Source organism: Lynx rufus, unplaced genomic scaffold (genome assembly GCF_022079265.1).
Source record: "Lynx rufus isolate CCGP_SWC_20201006 ecotype Redwood Valley unplaced genomic scaffold, mLynRuf1.p SCAF_3, whole genome shotgun sequence".
NCBI classification, from domain to species: domain Eukaryota; kingdom Metazoa; phylum Chordata; class Mammalia; order Carnivora; family Felidae; genus Lynx; species Lynx rufus.
This window is the reverse complement of record NW_025814845.1, coordinates 186,866,747-186,885,415: the sequence shown is the minus strand read 5'-3', so window position 1 is coordinate 186,885,415 and position 18,669 is coordinate 186,866,747.

Here is an 18,669-nt window from a genome sequence, read left to right as displayed (position 1 = left end):
CCCACGTGTTAGTCTGTTCCCGGGCAGAGCATGAGATTGGCCAGGTTCATGGACCATGGGTCCCATTTAGGGGATAAAGGCTCATTGTCAGGATGTTCAGGACTGTGAGGCAAGCTGCCTGTCTAAGCATGGGGCATGTACCAACATTCCCAGAGCTCCAGTGTGGCAAAGAATTTGGGACTCTGTGGGCTGGATTTTCAACCTCCCTAATCATCTGTCCCTTAAATGAGAAGTGGGAGAATATATCACCAAGAATATAAAGCGCTTAGTAAAATAACACACAGTTAAGTATTGACTGCTAACATTTTGTACTAATGCAGCATCATCTGGGATTGAAATTTCAGGCTAAAGTGGTTTGCTTGATCTTTGTTCAATTGCCTTGTGTATGCTTCAAGAGCAAGCATTTTATTGGGTTAATGTGTCACCTTTCCATTTGAAATATAGAATTATTCCAAATTGTCTGGGACATAGCCAGGCTTTCCTGGGCCCATCTTATCACGTGGTTGCCTCTGGCTTAGGGACCAATCAACGGTGGCTGGAGGGGCATGTCTGTGTCACACCACATATGTGACATTGGCCATGACAGCTGACGGAGCAAGTCCAGGCCCCATCCCCGGGCAGGGTGACAGAGGAAGAAGCCAGGGATGTGGCAGGCATTGTGAGGCACTAGATGGAATTGAAAAGATCCACAAGACAAAAAAAGACGCCATTCCTTAACCCAGAAGGTCCCACAGTCTAGCTGGAAAAAGCCAACTGGAAAATTCTTTCCTTCCTTTCCTCCTTCAAAAAAATATTTATTCAGTATTAATTTCTACCGAGTGTCAATGTCTGTGCTGTATTCTAGGGTACAAAAATGATCATGACATAATTCCAATTCCTATTCCTTCTTTTTTTTTTTCAGTTTATTTATTTATTTATTTATTTATTTATTTATTTATTCAATATATGAAGTTTATTGTCAAATTGGCTTCCATACAACACCCTTATTTATTTTGAGAGCGAAAGAGTCCCAAGCAGATTCCTCTCTGTCAGCACAGGGCCCAATGCAGAGCTCAGACCCATGAACTGGGAGATCATGACCCGAGCTGAAGTCAAGAGTCAGACACTTCATGGACTGAGCCCCCCAGGTGCCACCAATTCCTGCTCTTGACGAATTTACATCCCAGCAGAGGACACAGAAAGCACTGAGATCCATACAAAGTGCCAAGGGCTATTGTGGGGCAGAGTGGGGGGCCACACCCGCCTGGGGGGGGGGAGAGGATTCGAGTTTCAGAGGCACAGGAGAAGCTGGGGATGGATGAGAGAAGCAGTATTTGGCCACTGAAGTGGCGAGCACGGGATGGGGAAATTATTCCAGAAAGCGAGAACAGCAACACAATCCAGTCCTTAACACAAACGTGTGGTGTATCCTTTCAAATTCCCTAGGAAGGGGTGAAGAAGAACAAGATCCAGGAGGGCTGGAGTGGCTAAGGAGAACCTTCTGGAAGAGAGGAAATTTAAGCTGGCCTCAAAACACTGCGTGGAGGGTTTTTGGAGGAGGGGATCGAGGTAAGATGAAAATGCTACTGTCCATCACAGCGTGCCAAGGAGCAAAAACCAAGGGCAGCCACGAGGATGGCTGTAATAAAAAAGATGTACAATGACAAGTGTGGGAGAGGAGTTGGAGAAATTGGAACACTCACACGCTGACGGAAGGAGTGTAAAATGACACAAAGGCCTTGGAAAACAGTATGGTGATTTGTCAAGTTAAGCATAGAGTTACTATAGGAGCCAGCACCTCTACGCCTACATATTTGCCCAAGAATACTGAAGACATAGGCCCACACGAAAACACGTACATAAATGCTCACAGAAGCATCATTCATAATAAACCAAAAAGTAAAAACTGCCCAAATGCCCGTGGATAAACAAAATGTAGTGTATCCAAACAACGGAATATTATTCAGCCATAAAAAGGAATGAAGTGCTGATTCACGCTACCACATGGATGGACCTTGAAAACATTATGCTGAATGAAAGAAACCAGACACAAAAGGCCAAGTATTGTACGAACCCCTCATATGAATTGTCCAGAACAGGCAGGTGCTTAGAGACAGAGAGTAGATTAGTGGTTGCCAGGGGCTGGTGGAGGAGGGATTGGGGACTGTTCAGTGGGTGTATGGTTTCATTCGGGGGTAAAGAAAACGTTTTGGGGGGTGCCAGGGTGGCTCAGTCAGTTGAGCATCCAACTCTAGGTTTCGGCTCAGATCATAATCTCACGGTTTGTGAGTTCGAGCCCCGTGTCAGAATCTCTGCTGTCAGCACAGAGCCTGCTTGGGATTCTCTGTCTCTCCCTCTCTCTCTGCCCTTCTGCCCCTCAAAATGCGTTGACAAACTTTAAAAAAAAAAGTTTTGGAACCAGTCACTGGTGATGGTCGCACAGCTTTGTGCGCAGGCCTGGTCCTCCACAGCACAGTTTGAGACATACTGAGCTAGACCATGGGGTTTCCATCTGGTTCACTACTGTATCCCCAGTGCCTGCTTCTGGGGGTTGGGGAGCTCCATAGATGACACCTGCTTCCACCTGAGTTTAGAAGCAATTAAGAGTCAGGGCGCCTGGGTGGCTCAGTCAGTTAGGCATCTGACTTCGGCTCGGGTCCTAATCTCAGGTTCATGGGTTCAAGCTCCACAATGGGCTTCATGTTGACAGTGCTGACCCCACTTGGGATGCTCTCCCTCTGCCACTTGTGTTTTCTCTCTCTCTCTCTCAAAGTAAATAAGTAATTAAAAAAAAAAAAGAAGCAACTAAGAGAGACAAACAGACTGTCGCAGGCAGCTAGAGATCAAAATATTGTTTCTCTTCTTGCAAGTTGATTCTGCAGAACATGGTTCATATGATGAGTAAGTTGCCTTCATAACAAGGGAATTCAAGGGTTTGATGGACTCATCCACTTTGTCAAGAGCACCACTGGACAGAGGCAGACCTCCCCTGAGAGGCTGCACCTGCCCCTGTCAGTGTGTGTTTCCCTGGGGAGGACAGGCCGGTGTGCTGGAGAGAGCAGGAACGGTTTGTGCAGAGTGGGGAACATGCGTCCCCCCACACCCCGCACACAATAGGTACTCTACAAATACCTGCTCAGGTACATTAAACAAGTGAGCAAGCGTTTGTTAGTTGTAAGCAGCCCCAGAGTTTTTTATTTTTTAATTTTTTTGGAAATTGCCCCTTCCATACTTCGTGGGACCGGTAGGCACACTCTCTTCTCCTACCGCAGTCAGAGTCCTTCTGGGGATGACTGTGGTCCCCGGGAGAGAGGATGACTCCTTCCCTCTGAGGTCACCAACACCAGAGGGCAGGTGAAGCTGGAGCTCTGCTGATTTCCATCCTGGAGAGAGTCCACTGCGGACCGAAGCAGAGACCTCACACATCACCGCCCTGGGGAACAGGCACTTCCTTGCTGTGGCCTGGGCTCGACTTTTAAGTTTCAGTCACCTTCCACTTGAAAAAGTCCCGGCTAACGTAGGGAGAAACCATCATTATGTTCATCTTACACCTGCAGAAACTGAGGCTTCCAGGCCTTGGACAAACCACCTAAATGTTTGCGCCAAATACTAAGACCTATGGTTCCCTAGAGAATCGGGCCATTTGGGCAAGTAAGTGAAATCGTCCACCGGGGCCTGATACAGACAAAGTGCCCCATTAGGGCTAGTGATTGATTACTATTATCCAGGGCTTAGGACACTTCCCCCTGTCACATGGCAACTAAGTGGTAATGTCAGGATTTGAACCCAGGCTCTTTGGCTTCAAGCCCGGATGCTTAAGGTCAGCTAGAGGAAGAGGAAGGGGAAGGGGAAGGAGGAAGAACAGAAATCAGATTGGGAAGTTCAGGTAGGATCAACACTTAAGGGCCTTGGATGCTATACCAGGGGATTTAGGTTTTCCTTTGCGCATAATCAGAAACTTGGAAGTAAATCTGGAAGGTTCTTCTGGCAGAGGCACGGAGAGTCTAGAGGTGAGACTGGGGGGAACTGCCCTGTTAGAAGAGCTTGTGACAGCCTGGTGACATGGAAAGGAAGGGTGACCGAAGGGAGAGGCAGTGGGCGTGAAGACGGGGATGAAGATTCAGGGCATGACAGTGCAGAGGATGTAGGACTTTATAGCTGCCAACTGGGGACATAATCCTCTGAACTGGAGACAAAGCCGACATCTAAGTCCCACGCTGTCGAAATCGCTGCACTGCAAACAATCCTTCAACTCACAGTTGGGACACCATTCTGTAACTTCCAGAAAGGCAGGGGCTCTAGGGCAGGTGATCTGTCTCTGATGAGACACCTTCCCACCTCTGGTGAAAGAATGCAGAGTCGACCAACGAGGCCCCTCCTGATCCCGGATTGCCCCTGAGCTTGCCGACTCTCTAGAATGAACGCAAGACTCCAAATCCCAGTATCTGGGCGAGCTTTGGCCACAGAAGCCCGTAGCCACAAGAGAGAGCTGCTCGTCTAGGAAACATCAGCTTCTAGGTTTGCTGAAGATTGCATTTGTGATATAAAACATGGGACACTCTGGCCTTGGCTGCTGCCAGCTGGAAGTGGGGCAAAGGTGTCAGTATTTCAGGTACTTCCTTAGCTTCATGACTGAACCCCCAGCAGTCTGCCTTCGGCTTCTAAAGGACCAAGAATCATTTTTGGGAAAGACAGCCTGCACCACCGTGCAGGGAAGGTGTTCCGTTGGAGTTGAGGAGGGGAAAAGGGAGAAGAAGAAAGCACCCAAAGATGCTGCCTGTCCACACCTACAGGGGAGAACGTGATGCCTTTCCCAGGAAGGGGGAGTGGGTTCAGAAGCTCAGGGAAGGGATTGCTATTTGGTCTTACTGAGAGATGATAGGCCACTTGAGGGGGAAACTGATATAGAGGCCTGGGTGGTCAGAGGCGGGGAGCTGGCCACTGTCGGCATGGAGGGATCACTGAAGTTGGGACTCTCTCAAGAGAGGAGACCAGGGATAGATCTGCAAAGGAGTGTGTGCAGCGTGACACTGTCCACAAGCAGCTCAGTCCAGAGGAACACCTAGAAGACCTCACACACGTGGCAAGATAAAACAAGACAGGTTTCCAACCATCAGGGCTCCTTGGTAGATACCTGTATTAGCTTATTAGGGGCGCCATAACAAATACCACAGGCTGGGTGGCTTAAACAACAGAAATGTATTCTCTCACAGTTCTGGTGGTGGGAAGTCCAAGACCAAGGTGTTGGCAAGGTTGGCTTCTCCCGAGGCCTCTCTCCTTGGCTTGTAGATAGCCACCTTCTTTTTTATTTTTAAGTTTATTTATGTATTTTGAGGGGGGGGTGAAGAGAGAGAGGGAGGGAGCTGGGGAGGGGCACAGAGAGGGGGGGAGAGAGAGAGAGAGAGAGAGAGAGAGAATCCCAAGCACAGAGCCTGATGCTGGGCTTGATCTCATGAACCTTGAGATCATGACCTGAGCTGAAACCAAGAATCAGATACTTAACTGACTGAGCCACCCAGGCTCAGTCTGTGTATTCCTGTTGCCTCTTCGTGTGTCCAAATTTCCTCTTATAAGGACACCAGTCAGATTGGATTAGGGCCCACCTATTGACTTCCTTTTAACTTAATTGCCTCTTTAAAGACCTTATCACCAAATATACTCAGATTCTCAGGTGATGGTGGTTAGAGCTTCAACATATGAATTTGGGGAGGGAACAGTTCAGCCCATAACAATATCCATGATTGGTGAGATCCTTCTGGAAAAGGGGCTACTAGCCGGAAGCCCAGGTAGGCACTTAGGGAAAGTATCTCACCCCTCAGGGTGCTCCACATCCTCCCAGGGGAGGCTGGGAGTCACCTGCGTGCCCAGGAATTGAGCCAATGACACAATTCCTTTCTCCTGATTCTTGTTTCCAGAGGCACAGAGGAGGCTTGTATACACAGAGTAGTGGGAAACACAGAAAACTCCTTCCCTCCATGACCTTCAGGACGTGAGTACCAGGAAGCTGTCCTGTTAGTACAAAAGCCCCAGGAGGTTAAGACCCACCCAGGGCACAGGTTTCTGCCATGCTCTCTGGCTCCCTCTTTCAAGCGTTCTTAGAAAAGCCTTTACAAAGATGCTCAGACACACAAATGACAACACGTACGTGTGTGGAGAGAGGTGGGCAGAAGAGCAGTTGGGTGAATTCACCAATCACAGGTCCCAGGCCATTCCCATGGATTTCCAGAGGGCTGACCCTCACCCCTTGGCATAACCTAGCTCTCCTCCCCTCTAAGCTTGAGTAACACATTGTTCGGTACCAAGAAGAGGCCCTATTCTTTGCACTCTCATCCTTTTTTCCAGATGAAGGGGATTCCCTTGGAATAACCGGTAGAAGAATATCCTAGAACCTCAATCTTTTTAATTATAGATTTTTTCTTACACAGTTGCGTACATACAAGATGCACTCAACTGAAAACGTCTATTTCTTTGCTTACATGAAATCTAAACATCATGCAGCTTACTTATTATTTTTTAATTATCTTTCATCTTTGGAAAATAGGTATGACATCCCTGAAAGGCAGGGTGGCTGCTGTTGGCAAGAGCAGGCATTCTGATTTACAAGAGCTGAGCTAAAGGCCCACTCCATCGAGTGATGCAGACGCCGCCATACGAGTGCTGTGCGAGGGCGAGCGTGTTTGCACTAGAGGGCTCCGTTGCATGTTCCAGACCATCTCTGTTCCATGCTACCCCTTGTCGTCTGCATGGAAGCTGTTGCCACTACTATGCTGTGCTATTTCTCTGTTTGCTTACAGGTCTATAGCTGTCTCCCCCTCCACGGTGTAAACCCTAGGAAAGCAGTGCCCTTCTTGCTTCTCCAGCTCCTCAAATGTATAGTAGGTTCTCAATAAATGTTTGATGAATTGATGAAGGAAGGTCTAAACCAACACTCTCTTTGGTGTGGGCGCCAGCCCACTTGCACCAGAAGTACCTAAGATGCTTGTTAAAAGTGCAGGCTCTTGGCCTCATTAGAACCACCAAGTCAGAATCTCTGGAGGCGGGACCCAGGACATAGCATCAGTCATTCCAGACTGACTTGTTTCCAGAAAACTCCAAAAAAAAAAAAAAAAAAAAAAAAGCATGGTGTCTACTCCTCAGCAAACTCACCCTATAATTGGCAAGCAAGTAGCCAATGATTCCAGAAAATGTACGATCATGTGCTCCGCGGCGTGGTGCCCCTTCCAGGGGCAGAGGAAGTTTACCAAGGGTGGGGTCAGCCTGGGGCTCAAGTGGATGAAAGAAGCTTCTCAGAAGACATGATTCTGAGACAGTGATCAAAAGCTATGTTGATTTGAGAGACGGAAAGAGGTCCATTTGCAGCCCAGCAGGCTTTACAAAGATTTTGAGGTTGTTTATGAGGTTGGCAAAAATACACAAACCTAGAGAGGTCTGATACCGACAGCTATCAAACGACAAGTACGACCTTGGAGGAGAAGTAAGGGTGTCAGCTCCTATCTCGCCTCAGTCACGGACTAATTTTAGAGCCTTGGCATATCATTTAATTTCTCCACGCTTTCATTTCTTCGCTCATAAAAGAGAGAGAATACTTTATGTCAACCTCTCCCGCGGGCATAGGGTAAGAGGAGAAAGGAGCGAATAGCTAGAATTTAACAGCTCAGATAATGAAGAATAATAGGAAAAGTCTAATACTGATACTACCTTTATGCCCTTGTGGTATGCAACTGGAAATCTCTCTGGACCCCTGCACCATGAAGGGTCTTGAAGCTACGAATTCTCTGCGGGCATTTTCTCTTCAGACCCATCCGGGTTTGCACACACTAAAACCCAGTTGCCATGGTTTTCTTTTCCACTCTACGGCTCACCTAGTCACTACATGCTGAAATCCCGGTGTCTCCTTCCAAGTGGCTCCTGACACAGCAGGGTTCGCTCAGGCATGCAGGAGAGCAGGGCCCCTGGAACGCGTGCTCTGGCTGAAGCTACGTAAAAATGGAAAATATGACACGCTTTCAAATCGAACTTTCTCGTATTTTGAGCACAAGATCACACCTGAATTGCATTTTGTTAAGGATCCCAGGGCTCTGCACCCTCACGCGCGGGGGCTGGGGTGATGGGGCACCCACACGATGTGTCATCCAGAGGACCAGCTTCAGTTCATGGGAAGAAGTGTTAAGTCTTGTCATCATATGAAGTCACACATGCTGCACTAGGTGTCTCTGGTCTCACGAGCCTGTGTCCAAAAATATATATATAATTCTCTCTCTCTCTTTTTTTAATTTATTTGGGGGGGGATGGGGAGCAGAAGGGCAGAGAGAGAGAGCGAGAGCGAGAGCGAGAGAGAGAGAGAGAGAGAATCTCAAGCAGGCTCCATATTGTCAGCACAGAGCCTGATGCAGACGGAGCTTGATCCCAGGAACCGAGAGATCCTGACCTGGGCTGAAACCAAGTCAGATACTTAACCCACTCAACCACCCAGGCGGTTAAGCATTCGACCCTTGATTTCAGTTCAGGTCGTGATCTCAGGGTCCTGAGATCCAGCCCCGCGACTAGCTCTGCACTGAGCACGGAGCCTGCTCAACACTGTCTCTCTCCCTCTCTCTCTGCCCGTCTCGCACTTTCCCTCTCTAAAAAATAAACAAACAAATAAATAAAATTAGTTTTTTTAAAGAAAGAGAGTAAAGAATCAATCCAGGAGGACAAATACTGTGTCATTGCACTCATATGAGGTACCCAGGGTGGTTAGAGTCATAGAGACTGGGGTACAACGGGGTTGCCCCCGGCGGGTGTAGTGGGGTGGGGGGTGGGGGTGGGGCGGATGAAGAGGTCAGATTTAACGGGGACAAAGTTTCAGTTGGAGAGGCTGAACAAGTTCCGGAGACGGATGGTGGTGGTGGTGGCCCAACAGTGCCAATGCATTTCATGCCACGCTTAAAAAAGGTGAAAGTGATCACGTTTACGTTAGGTGTATTTTACCATACTAAAAAGCAACGAAACAAAACGAAGGATCAGCCCAGGTCACACGGTGCCCGTCTGGGCAGCTCTCGACACAGCTGGCGCCCGGGTGAGGTGCCTCAGGCCCTCCAGCAGAGTCCAGCCCTCCGGTGAGCCTGCCTGCACTGACGCAAATTTTTCCCACACAAACATTTCCCAAGAGCAACGCATTTTTCTGCTCAGGCTAAATCCACATTTGAGGAGAAAAGAAATATTTGTTCTAACCCTGCGGGGCTGTGGTTTGCAGGCACAAGCAACTGCCCTCCGGGGATCAGGCCCCAGCACTTGCCAGCCTCTGTGGCCTCGAGCCCCTTCCTGGCCCTATTTGCTCAGAGCAAGAAGTCTCTCCAGGGCCTTCGCAGCCTCTACCTCTCTCCTGCGGGGAGCCGCTGGCAAATTCTCGATGGCGTGAAACATCCGGGCTCTTCGAGCCCCCGGGTACGCATGGGGAGCCTGTGTGGGCACCTCTAGGTCTGTGTGGACGGGAAAGAGCAAACTTGAGTTCAGAGAGGATGTTCAGTCCTCCCTCTGGCTGCGCCCCTCCCCTTTCCAGGTATCCTCGGTCTCTGGCTTGAGGAGCATTTCGGTGGAAAGGTTTGGGAAGCCTGATCGCTGTCAACTGTTGGCAAAGGCCGGTTGCGTTCCTCCCGGCTGGAGGCCCCACCCGGAACCGGGGAAAGAGTCGAACAGATTACTCTCCTCCACTCGTGCACACTTTGCATACAGTGGCTGGAAAGGGGGTTTGAGTAGGTGAGGAAAACGGCACCGCTTTATGCGCTGCCGCGAACCCCCAGAAGGAGAAATCCCCAGTACGGTTTACAAGCCCAGGGCAGACCCTCCACGCCCAGCGTCTCCACCACACACCCCTGCTGGGCCTGGGAATGCCAGACACCCCTGCCGGCTCTCGGAAGGCCTCACTGGGGCTCTGGGCTTCGAGACACTCCCCTAAGAAAAAGAATGCCAGGAAGTCAACATGAATTGACCTAAGGTGGTCATCGACAGCATCTGAGCAACCGTTAGGATGGGATTTTCGAAAGTAGGAAAAAATATCAAACCTGGACCCGAGTCCGTAGATTTTGTTTACTACTATTCAAGGTACGTTCTGCTGTCCCAAATTTCTGAGAAGTCAATTTGAACAGAAATTATTCTTTTTGTTATTCTCTTTGGCTGCCCCGCATCTACAGGCTTACATTTCAGGAGCCGCGCCCCCCCCCCAGCCTCACCCCACCCTCACCCCACCATCTTATTGAGGCAAAGCTTGTCTTGCGCCATAGAGGAAAATAGGCCAGAGGCTCACCTTCCCAAACTCTCCTGCCGCCCAAGCAGCGAGGCAGACTCTGTCTGCCCATCAGGGTCCCCAGCCCAGGCTTTCCACAGGAAGCTACTGATGATGTAAGGAAGCAGGGACAAGGCAGCACCCAGTTAGATGGTGGGTGGCGGGGTCCACACAAGCTCTAGAAAACACCGCGAGCCAGCACTGTTGGTGGCCTCTAGTCCCTGCAGGGACATCAGACGTTCTGGGCAATGATTCTGGCCATTGTTTCTGGCAGTACACCTTCCAAGTTTAGTTGCCCAGCCCTCCCGGTCATTCTGTCAACAATCCGATATACCTTTTCCACATACCCTCTTTCTTCTTAAATAAACCACAGTCGGTTTCTGTTGTCCAAAACGAAAATTCCCCAATGAAGTATTCTCCTTGCATTATAACTAGCACCATGTACAGGAGAATTTTTATTTATGTTAGGTTAACCCCTGCCTGACTTTGCAATAAATAAATAAATATATATATAAATATAAATATATATATATATATATATATATATATATCGAACATACTAGAGTGCTGTTTTTTTAAAGTTTAATTATTTTGAGAGCGTGAGTGGGGGTGGGCAGAGAGAGAAGGAGAGAGAATCCCAAGCAGGCTCCTCACTGTCAGTGCAGAGCCCGACCCAGGGTTTGAACTCGTGAACCATGAGATCATGACCTGAGCCAAAACCAAGAGTCGGTTGCTTAACCAACTGAGCCGCCCAGGCACCTCTAGAGTGCTTTCAAAGTAATATTCAATTCTCTAAAAACATCAGCAGTAAATTCACACTTCCTGTGTGCTTCAATACAGTCTTCATGGAGGGGACACAGGAATGGACATTGTAAAGAATTTGCAGTACACCAGGGGCACCTGGGTGGCTCAGTCAGTTAAGCATCAACTTTGGCTCAGGTCATGATCTCACGGTTCGTGAGTTCGAGCCCCGCATCAGGCTCTGTGCTATCAGCTGGGAGCCTGGAGCCTGCTTCAGATTCTGTGTCTCCCTCTCTCTCTGCCCCTCCCCTGCTCATACTCTGTCTCTCTCTGTCTCTCTGTCTCTCTCTCAAAAATTAAAAAAAAAAAAAAACATTAATTAAGAATTTGCAGTACACCAAATATTCCCCAAATGGGCTGAAGAATTAATGTACCCAACTAAAGGATACCTAAAATTCAGGGAGTGCTAGGCGAGGAAGAGTCCAGTCCAGATACAGGACCCAGAGGACAGGCTCCAGAAGGAAAAGGCCCCTGTTGCTCCCCCCTCTCCTTCATCCATCTGTCCCTCACTGTTCCTCACACCGGTAGGCCAGGTCCGGGGACCCAGAGGGTCCCACGGGACTAGCCAAGAGGGTCCTTGGCTTCGAGAAGGATGGAAATCAGACATGAGCCAGGAGGAGATGGAAGCAGAGTTGAAGACGGGGAGAGAGAGAGACAGACAGACAGACAGACAGACAGGACAGAGCGTCCAGGAGCCTCAGAAAGGAAAGAAGCATGACCCTCATCTTTGCTTGGAGTCTGGGGTTTTTATTGGTGACTGTGTGTGGTGCACGTGTCCTCTTAGGCATCCAGAAAGTGGTCAGAACAGGACAGGGGCCAGGTGTCCTTCAGAAGTCATCATTCCCTGAAGCCAGTGGTCTTGGAGAATGTTAGGATAACCCCGCCCAGCCACTCCTTAGATGTTACCCATTGTGCTGGAAAACTCCAAAGATATCATTATCTCTTGGTCGCTTACAAGCAGGATGTATGCTTTTGCCATTACAAGGCCTGCGTAGAGTGGGGTGGGGGTCCAGGCCCTAGCAAGACTAGAAGCTGGAAAAGGAGCAAAGGAAAAAAAAATGGCTTTTTTTCTTTTTTTTAATGTGGTCCCTTCCATTTCCCTGTCTCGTTCCTAGGACTATACTAGCCATCGGTGGAAGGAGAGAGGTGGGGCAGAGAGCGGGCATACTACAGTTTGACCCAAAAAGCTCTCCCTACACATGGCTATTCCCCAGCTGTGAGGTGGTGCCTGAGATGGCACAATGCTTATCCTCACGTGGAGCCTCAGTTTCCCCACTTGCAAAACAGGGCAAGAGGTGTGCATTAAACCAGTGGTTTCGAAATCCTAGAGCAAAAACTAGTACTGGACTGGGAGGAAGTTTTTGTTTTTCATGGGTCTATGCAGACATGAGAAAACACCCTCCAAAAATGTAATGAGTTTTTCACAAAGTGATTTCCCTTAAAACACTAAGTGATATTTTGTCATAATTCACTTTAGATGTAACATCATGGGGGTGATAGTGAACAACAGGTGCTTTCATTATTTTATTTGAGCAAATAAAAAGTTGGCAACTCTATATTGGTCTTCTAAATCCTTGTTTTTGGAATTTTATCAGTCTCCGAAATCCCCAAATCTGGAAACTGTTAGATTAACTCAATCCTAAATTCCCCGGGTCTACTCTAAACCTCTCTGTGTCTACAGATTTGACCCGTGAGAAGTACCTGGAAAGTATATGTGAGAAATAAGCCCACTGACCCAATCAAAGGAGGTTACCCGGCGATTCGGATGACAGGGAAGCAAGGCTTTAATCAAGGTTCTTGCAGGAGCGGGTGTCTGATGGACAGGCACACTGGGGGCAGTTACAGCAGACAATTTATCCCCTAGGGTACAAGTCCCTCCCCTGGCTCCTCATTGGCTGAGGACTAGAGAGGTTACAGCCTTACTCAGACATCGCCTATGCCCACTTAAGGCAAAGAGTAGTCTGACTGGAACAAATGTACATTCTTTGAGCTGCCTGGAGACTTCAGTTCTTTGGCACATGCTCATTGCAAAACCTGCGAATTAGAAGCACACCAGATGGAGAGGGCAAGAAGAACCAGGAAGTGAAGGGTCTATGGGTTTGGGACTCCATTGTGTGTGGGGGGTGGGAGGTGTGTGTGTGTGGGGGGGGGTCATACATCTTTCCAATAGGTTGTAAACCTATTGTTAACTAGACAGAACAGCTTTTATTTAGTATTTGTGAAAATGAATCATCTTACTTCTCATAGTATTTAAATAGTGGAAAGACAGGTTTTAATATTAAAAAAAATTTTTTTTAACGTTTATTCATTTTTTGATGGAGACAGAGCGTGAGTGGGGGAGGGGCAGAGGGAGAGGGAGACACAGAATCCGAAGCAGGCTCCAGGCCTTGAGCTGTCAGCACAGAGCCCGACGCGGGGCTCAAACTCACGGACCGTGAGAGCATGACCTAAGCTAAGTCAGACGCCTAACCAACTGAGCCATCCAGGGGTCCCCGGTCAGATTTTAATATTAAAAATGGAGCATAATACTGAGGCAGTGATATATTCTCATAGCATCAGTTGAATTTAATTGATATCCCTGTTTTACTCCTTACTGTCTCTTATAGATGGATTACAGCAAAGGCACTGCCTCCCTTTAGCCACTGGTGAATAGCTAACTTGGACTTCAGCTAGCTACCTATGTTCTTTCAGAAAACCTTGAGCGAAGGACATTATTCTAACCTTTTACCTAGATGGCAGTCAGCACTTGCCCTATTCCTAAGTCTTCCCGAGCCCCCACACTTGCCTCACTGCCAGGGCTGGGTGCATACTCAGGGTGTGTCACCTGACTTCATTTCAGAAATAGTTGGGAGGTGACTTCAACTGGCAGGGCTCTAAGTGGATGAGTTTGTGCTTTGAGAATAGTAGGTCATTTCAAAGTCTCCATTTGTGAGTTGCTTATCGTGTTTATTTCCATTCGCTTTGTAAGGGCGTGCTGGGGATGGAGAAATGAAGGCATGTTAATTTATGCTAATATTTAAGTATCCCTATACTTACAATATGAAGCTTTACTTTAAAAAAAAAAAAAAAGCTCTATTATTTAGTTTCTGGTTTTTGCCTGAGTAGCCTGGTTGCCACTCAACATATAAGAAGATCCAAACTCTTCCTGAGTTCTACTAGAAAGTAGGTTCTGGGTTTTCATAACACTATCCCTTTCATTCGGATTACTTATCTCAATCTGTGCTGGGGTGTAATTGCATGTATTTATTTGTGTGATTATTTGAATAATAGCTGTCATTCCCCCTGGGTGCAAAATACTAAGAGATCCAGGATCAGGTCTGATTGTGTTTACCACTGTATACCCATATGCCCGACACAGAGCAAGCTCTCAATCCGTGTTCACTGGTTGAATACATAAGATGAAGCACCAGGACACTTGTCTCTGCTTAAGGACAGGGTGTCAAAAGATACTTGTTCTTTCTCAACAACCAGCTTTCTGCTACTCTGTGCCTTCAAATCGAATGGCTTGAGGTTCCTACTAAAACCAAATCAGGGTGCTGATACGAACCATTTGGAGTCTGAATATTGGGTAAAATCAACTGACAGGCCTTTTTAGCTTTTTCTGAAATCCCTTTCCCAGGTTCTTACACTGTTAAAATAGCTCTACAAGTGGCCTAAATAGGTTACAGCAAAAGGTGATGAAATTTATGGGTTGGGTTTACTTTCTCTTCTTTAACGACAGAATTTGCCAGAAGCAGAGACCATATGGATTCACCCAAGCTGGCCCCTTTTAGAACCATGGGCTGGATGAGGTGCCTCCCTTTTTCAGCAAACAAGGAACAGGCTTGCCCCAGGGACAGGACAGGTCTTGGAAACAGGACAAAGGTTATTCCAGGGCGGTGAGGACACTGGTGCTAAAACAGGTGCTGGCAGCAAGCAGCTTGGCCCTAGCAGGTGCGGGGTCTGTGCGAGCTGAAGGAGATGATTTCTAGAGCCCAGAAATCATTTCTAGAGGTCATGAGGACCTCATGGCTGGCCATGACTCAGGCCGGGACTTAGCTTTCTTTCCAAGTGCTGACGCAAGAGGCCCATTCTAGAATCCTTGAACACCTTGCAAGGACCCTCTCCTTAGCTATGCGTCTTATTCCTCTGTGTCAGCGCCTCAGGACGGTATGGAGCCAGACCCACTCTCCTGGGCTTGAAATCCCTGAAGGCACCAGGGGTCACCTTGGTGACGTGACATCACTTATGGGACTTGGGAAAATTGTCCTTGTCCCTGTGAGCATGTTCCAAGTCCAGCGTTCCCACCCTGTCTTTCCGGGGCCCTTCCCGATGCTCTGTCCTTTCCCCCGTTTGTCACACAGAAAACTCGTACACTCGGGACTCCTTCAGTCCCCCCCTCCTCAGTCTGTGGCAGAACTTCCAGGGCTCCATCCCACATTCCACTTCACCATCTCTCCTGCAACCAGCTTCCCCGGGGGAGCCCTGTATTTGTCACTGGTGCTAATATTCCCTCCGTCATCCAGGGCAAATGCCGCCTGCCTCTCACCTGTGTCCACATCCATCAAGGACCAAGACGAAGTCTTCCCCTGTGGGGCCCCTGTCAGTCATCCTCTTCTTGTACTGCAGACACCGGTGAGGTCTCTGGGACCTAATGACTTCCCCCCCCCCACACTGCCCCATCACTAGCACATCCTGGAGGGTCTCAGCCCCCAACTTCTCTATTCTTTAACCCAGCGGATTAAAAATGGCTAGGTTTTTAAGTTGGAAACCATGCGTTGTGCCTACTGGATCTCCTAGGGGATATGTCTACTACAATGCAGTATTCGGAGGTGGCACCGGGGAATCTGCCTTCCAACTGAAATCATGACGTCTGACCACATTCCGAATTCACGCTGCTAATCCCCCCAGGATGGCTCAGTGATAACACCAACTTTGGAGCCACACACGCCTCAGGTTCAGATCCCAGGTTGAGCACTTACTGGTTTTGTGACCATTAACAGATTATTTACCTTCTAGGTGCCTCGGTTTGCTCCCCTGTAAAATGGGGCCAATGTGAGGATTAAAAGTCACGATATGTGATCTAAACCAGCACAAGCACTATGTAAGGTCAAGATGTCCCCTCCTAGTACGTCAGCCACAGATGGAATATCATTCCAAAATACTCCTTTCATCGGGTCATTTTCTTTACTCAAAAATATCTAATGCTTACGTCCAAAGAGCAGAGTTTGGAAAGCGAGGCGGGGGCGGGAGGGGGGGGTGGTTGGGAATAACTTTACAGTGTAGAAAGCCGACAAACAGTACCTTGGCCAGGTGGTCAAAGATAGTGTCAACAGTGATAAGTCCTGTTGACCGCCTGGAGCCCCTGATAGGGCGAGACACTTTAACCCTGTGGTCTTCCTCCCCCAACCCACAACCCCAGTACAACCATGAGAAAAATACTAGACCAACCCAAGTTAGGCGATGATCTACAAAACACCTAACCACCATTCCTCAATACTGTCTGGGTCATCGAACCTAAGGAAAGTCTGAGAAACTGTCCCCACTGAGGAGACATGACGTACCCCACGGAATGTTGTATTCTGGTGGGAACCTGGGATAGAAACGGGATATAAAACAACAATTAAGGAGATCTAAATAGGGTATGGGCTTCACTTAACAGTTTCCCATACTAATGAAAGGTATTAATAATAAGGGAAACTGAATGTCCAGTATATGGAAGCTCTCTGTACTGTCTTTGCAGTTCAGATGGGTACAGATTTGTAGGGGTATTCTAGATGAAACACTGCAGGCAGAAAGAGGACATTTGGGGAAATTTGAATAAAGAATTCTGTTAATAATAATGTATCAATATTGGCTCACTAGTTAATGACAAACGTGCCCTCCTCTGAATCCTTCCACTCGTTCCCTCTTTCCCTCCTTTGGGATTTGCACTCTGTCAATGTCATTGAATCCGTCTCTCCTCTACCAAAAGGTCAACCACTCAAGGGCATTCCTCTGGGTCCCCATAGCATTTACCATGTTGCTCCAACCCTACATGTCACTTTCCTCTACCTAAGAGAGGCTTCGCAAAATGGTTTTTAAATTGTGGTAAAATAGACACCACCTGAAAGTTACCATTTTAGCCATTTTATTTTTTTTTTTATTATTTAAGTTTATCTATTTACTTTGAAAGGGGCAGGGGCAGAGAGAGAGGAGAAAGAGAACCCCAAGCAGGTTCCTTGATGTCAGTGCAAAGCCCCATGTGGGGCTTGATCCCACGAAACCTGAGCCAAAGTTAAGAGTCGGCTGCTTAACCCACCGAGCCACCCGGTGCCCCACATTTAAGTGCACAGTTCTGTGGCATTAAGCACATTCACGTGTTGTGCAACCCTCACCACCATCCATCTCCAGAACTTGTTCGTCTTCTCAAACTGAAACTCTGTTCCATTAAACACGAACTGCCTGCAACCCCCACCCCCTCCCAGCCCACAGTGACCACCATCCTGCTTTCTGTCTATGAAACTAACTGCTCCAGGGATCTCATGTAAGTGCAATCATACAATATTTGTCTTTTGTGAGCTGACCTCACTTAACGTGTCTTTGAGATCCATTCGTGGTGTAGTATGTGCCAGAATTTCTTTTCTTTTTAAGGCTGAATAGTATTCTGTTGTATGTACAGACCACCAAAAAGATCTGTTTTTTAAGTCCTAAAAGGATCACAATTATCGTGGGAAGACTCCAAGGAGACCATGGGTGGAAAGGTATCAGACCTAGTTTTGGGTTCATCAACTGCTCCCTGCCCCGTGACCACTTGGTTCAGAGTTACTATTATGGGCTGAATGTTTGCGGTCTTCTAAAATTCCTATGTTGAAATCCTAACCCTCAAGGTGGTGGTATTAGAAGGCGGGGCCCTTGGGAGGTGATCAGGTCATGAGGTGGTGTCCTTACAAATAGGATTGGTGCCTTTTAAAAAAAAAATGTTTAATGTTTATTTATTTTTAAGAGAGAGGAAGAGAGAGAGAGAGAGACAGAGCATGAGCTGGGGCAGGGCAGAGAGAGAGGGAGACACAGAATCCGAAGCAGGCTCAAGGCTCCGAGCTGTCAGCACAGAGCCCGACGCGGGGCTTGAACCCACGAACTGTGAGACCATGACCTGAGCCAAAGTTGGAGGCTTAACCAACTGAGCCACCCAGATGCCCCAGCGTGTGACAATATGAATAATAACAGTTATTATTGATGGTCTGTTCTTCCCACTGGCCCCAAACCATATCAATTTGCAGCTGACTGGAACCTAACCATGGGTGTGCCCCATTCCCTCGCTCGGAATTCCTCATTAACTGGTATAGCATTGCTACTGTCACGAGTTAGTAGAAGATAACATTGGATCATATTGGTCAGTCAGCAAAGGTAACCGCCTTCAGGATAAATCCTGCAATCTCAGTGGCTTAATACGGTTAAGGTGTGTGTCTTGCCCTTGTAGGGCAGGTAGCTCTCCTGCACGGTGCGCCTCCAAAAAGTGACTCAGAGTCACCTCCCTTCTTATGATTTCAGCTTCTGAGTGGGAGAGGTAGAGAAAGCAGAAAAGCCACCTCTCTCTAAACAGTCTCAGCCTGGAAATGATGTTCTGTTCAGAGTCACATGACACCACCTAGGCGCCAGGGGGA